The following is a 4,997-nucleotide window of genomic DNA, read 5'->3' as shown; positions in this document are numbered from 1 at the left end:
CCTTACGTCGGTTTCCTTTTCAAGGACGTCTGCCCTGATCTCAGCTCCATATAATACGGCGCTAATTGTCGTCGACTGGCTGGGGACTCTTAAGTTATCCATTAGCCATGTTGAGTTGGGAGGTGATTTTCGCTGACTTTCTTGTGGCGTGCTGGATTTGTACCCAGCAAGTTAGCCTGGGGTCCAATCTTGCGCCTAGGTAGTTTACTGCTTTTTATGTTCTATCCGCAGTCGTTTGCATCCATATTTCGAGAGCTATATGCTTATTTGTTAGCAGTAGAAACTCTGTTTTTTCTGTAGCGAGCTGGAGGTTGTGTAAGTCGAGCCAGGCTTGCGTGCCTGGAACATGACCGGATTAAACTTTTTTCTCGCTTATTCTGTGTCTCTTACTGTAATTACTGCTACAATGTCGTCTGCGTAGCCGATTAAGTACGATTTGTTGGCGTTTCGAGTTTCAGTATAGCGTCGTAGCTAATGTTCCACAAGTCTGGCCAAGAATGGATCCTTGTGCTGCTTCTAACTTGATCACAATCAGTTTTTATAATGATTAGTACAGCAGTTTGCTGTTAATAAGGTAGCTCCGCCCAAGAGCTCTGAGGTAGTCGAAAAGCTTTTTTCGAGAACGTCGATCATATCTACCCGTCCAGCGTTGTTGAAGGGGTTTCGGACATCTAAAGTCGGCAGCAACACTATTCTCTTGTATTTATACCATCTACACTGTGCGACTTCTACACTTTCAATGGCGCATCTTAGAGCTCCTGGAGTTGACCTACCGGGTCAGTCGTGTAGCCTAAGGAAGAGTCATTCATCCTCGTTGATAACCACTTCGAGTCTGCGTTTAAGAGGACTCTCATAGATCTTCCTCGCTGTATCAAGCATACATAATGGACAGTATGCTGATGGCAAGTTAAGATATCCTTTCCCTTGTCACCAGTAGTTGCTTTTTCCAGGGTTTAGAAGATGTGATGGTTTGTCGAGATGGTGGAAAAAGATACTTAATAAAATAATTTTTATTTTACCGAAAATAATAATAATAAGCTTTAATTTTGGACACAAATTGTAATGTTTAGTTTAGGTGCAGATAGTTAATGGCATATTTCCGCTCAGTTGATAATATTTAATCATAGTTAAATTATTCTCCAACTTAGTCGTTCGTTGAATTAAGATATTTGCTGCTGTCACTTGACGCACTTCAGACAAACCGAAAGTAACAGCGGAAAACCACTTGCATGTGCGCTTACCTAGTAACATACAAAATCCACATTTACATACATATAAAACTATGTAAATGTATGTATGTAAGTGCAAGCAAGCACTTCATGGAGCAGCACTGACTACCAAGTAAACTTGTAAACTTCCTGCGCATGTATATGTGTAGGAATTGTACTACACACGCTCACATCTCTGAAACGTTTCCATTTCCATAGCGAAGTGTGCCTGTATATGTGTGCGCATGTCTTATTATGTAAATTTATTTCGACACTTGTCCACTAGTACAGTTTCAAGAACTGTGAGATTTCCATGTGTACGTAGCACTTGTTTAGTTGAGTTACATCCAATGACCCTCAAGCGAAATTTAACACCATCACTTTGGCAAGCACAACTGCGCTGAATAAACATGAATGCAACGGAATCAAAGAAACAAACGGCAAGTGTGTTGCGGTTATGTAAGTGAGTTGCCACCATGTTGATGATGTAAAGCGAAATTAAACATGAGAAGTGGGCTTCATTTACCAAACGCAAGCAAATGGGTGTTCGCTGGAGAACCCGAAATTATAATGAACAAATCATAATTGCAATTGCTGGACTTCGGTGGCATTTTCGTAGCATATATTAAGGCGCAGTTTAAAGAGTTAGGCGATTTTCGAACTACTTCTGCACAAATCAGTTTAGTTCGTACTATTTTGAATAATATACAAGAGAAGTATATATAAATCTCACATTTGCAGCAAAACAGCTTTTACTACAAACTTCCGCCACAATTTTTTGTTTCAAATTCAATGTCAACCAAATTAGTCCTTCGCACAAATACTCGTACGCTTGCAAATAAACTTGCTTGTGTCTTAAATATTTGTTTACATTGTTTACTTAGAATTGACCTAGTAAGGTCACCTTTGATGTTAGCATGTAACGCCACTTTTCCTGAACTTAGTTTATTTTGTATACAAGAAATGGAATTTTTAATGAAAAAGTTTTCGCTTAGTAAAACACAAGAACTTTTGCAAATTCCATGCACACACGTGCACTTGACATTGATAAAATTTGTGCAACTATACAAACAGAATTTTAAGTGCGCATATATGCAGGTTCGGATGTTATATCTTCATTAGGTTAGACATGGCGTATGAGTAACTTTCAACTGACCGAATTTCAATTTACTTCAACGGTGTTCTAGGAAATTTTAGCCATAAAATTAAACAAATTGAAATTGCACGCAGACCGGTTTGATTTACAAAAATCTCTTATATAACGGTAAAGCTACTAACATTTTGTATCTTACTTTGTACCACATATGTATTGCACAGCTCAAGTGTTAAGGGGTTACATGTGTTTACCTCCTTCGTTAAACGAGTTTTTCACGAAACTGTGCTTTTGAAATCGGTTGGCAAGATTTCCCGAAAATTACCTCCACGACTTCGTTTGCAGGAACGAGTTCCTTGAAAACAATTTTCGGGTACTTCTTCCACTAAGTCAAGTATATCATGAATAGTACGTTCAATATTGAATTCTACAGCTTGAAGAGAGTCTGGTTTATTGTTAAAGACCAATGACTTCAAATAATCCTTCAAAACAGTAATCTTATGGTGTTGAATCACAATTTCTTTGAGGCTATTCAATGTCAATATGGCACGTAGCCCCATCTTGTTGTTGGAACCAGATTGTCAAGATCAACTTCTTCCAATTGCGGTCATGAAAATTTGTTTATCACCGATCTATACCGCTCTCTATTGACAGTAAAGATGTTACCACTACAGTTTGAAAGGAATTACGGACTGATGATTCTACCAGACAAAATAAAACACCAAACTGTCAATTTAGGTGAGTATAATAGTTGTGCATAAATAATTTGTGCATTTTTTCACAGCAGAATCTAAAGCTTTGTTTATTTACCACACCCCTCAAATGAAAATGGACCTCATCAGAGAATATGATTTGCTTGAAAATATCGTTTTTATTATCTATTTGTTCCACGGAAAAATCAAGAAACTCACGACGTTTCAATGACTTCAGTTCTTGAGTGAGAACAATTTTATACAGTTCCAAACCCAAATCCTTTCTCAAAATCCTCCAGTTTGTGATGTTCGACACTCCCAATTCACCAGAACGCCTTCAAATCGAAAAATTGAGGTCTTCAACAACATTTGCCTGAACAGCAGCAATACTTTCATTACTTCGAGCGGTTCTTAGTCTGGCTGGCATTTGAACATTGTGCAATGAAAATTATTTGATCATAACATATTAAAAATGGCTGAAACGGCATCTAGAAATCATATCATGCCTATTGGAAAATCCGGTAGTACGTTTGTATTAGAGTGAGTTGCTACCAAACATTATTAAAATCATCTTCAATTGAGCGCCATATAAGTCAAATTACTAAACCAGTTTTCATCAAGCCGTATATATGGAATAGTAGTTGAAGATAATCCGGAGATTCTTTACAAGATATATAGTAGTCCGATCACTTAAATCCCTTCCAGGATTCCACCAATGGCTTGAGCAATAATTCGTGTCAAAATTTCATGAAGAAATCGTACAAATACGTAAGTTTAATCGGTTTGAATGCTAGTTATATGCTACAGTTCTAACCGAGGGACTGACGGCCTAGTACATAATGAGAATCAGGAGTGCAACATGCTCCCGTATCCTTTTGTGTTCTACTACTAGATAGCTAGGCTTCACGGAAACTATTCCCGCGCTGCGCCATCATCGGTACGTGCGCTGTTACAAAAGTCTTTTGGCCCAAGATTGATCGCAGGATATCTATTGATCACTTTGCCCTCAGTAAGGCTAGCCTCTCACTAGTTGTGGGGCTTTTATTTGGCCATTGTCCTTTGGTGTCCATGCTGTAAGGTTGGGAATCTTACCGGACGACATTTGCAGAAACTGTATGGAGGAATATATGGTGGAAACTACTCAACATTTCTTCCTTGACTGCAGCGTATATTTTCAGATATTCTACTGAGCTTGTGGATATGGAAATTAAACGCTTAAGCAAGTTTGTATTGGCTACTAAGCGACTTGCTAATCTATATGTCCGAACACTGGAGTTCGTCTTTTCTATGGCTTTACAAAGGATTGCATATACCAGTCCACGTGCGATCTTCTATATCTCATCAAATGCAGAGTTTTTCCACGCAAGTGTTTGATTCCACTCGTACGGTTTGTATGACAGCTATGTACATCCTATAACAGTCCAATATCGAAATCCTCTTCGTCTTCCTCTGACTTCGAGTTCTCCTTTTTGGTTTCTTCCTTCGGCAGCAGCGCCAGTACCAGCAGCTTGAGCAGAACAACATTAGCAGCAGCAAACTTGCCGGGATTCTTGATGAATTCCTTGATGTTACAATTTGTACAGTTCCCGAATTGGTTAATATTTCCTAGTTTGAAGAATTTTTATGGAAGATATAACAGATATATATCTTTCAAAGTTAATTTTTTTCGTCAGCTCAAAGACTTAAATCAACATTTGCTTGCCTTAAGGACATGCATAATTCACAGACATAAAATTAACTTAATATATGCACACCCACCAGCTTTAATATGCTGCCGGCGGACAGTCAAAATTATTGCGCAAAAATACAGTGACAAATTTTAATTACACACATTTATTGCACACATGCCGAGAGCGGTGAAAAATTGCTAAATTATCAGTCGCAGTCACGCGCAATGAAACCGGCAACGCCTGGCCAAAAAATAATGTGTTTGTGCATGTGTGTATGTGTGTGTGCGTGTGCCATTAAATGCCTTTTGTAATTAACGCCAACACATTTAATTGT

Source organism: Bactrocera dorsalis, chromosome 3, assembly GCF_023373825.1.
Source record: "Bactrocera dorsalis isolate Fly_Bdor chromosome 3, ASM2337382v1, whole genome shotgun sequence".
Classification (NCBI taxonomy): domain Eukaryota; kingdom Metazoa; phylum Arthropoda; class Insecta; order Diptera; family Tephritidae; genus Bactrocera; species Bactrocera dorsalis.
This window is presented reverse-complemented; position numbering follows the sequence as displayed.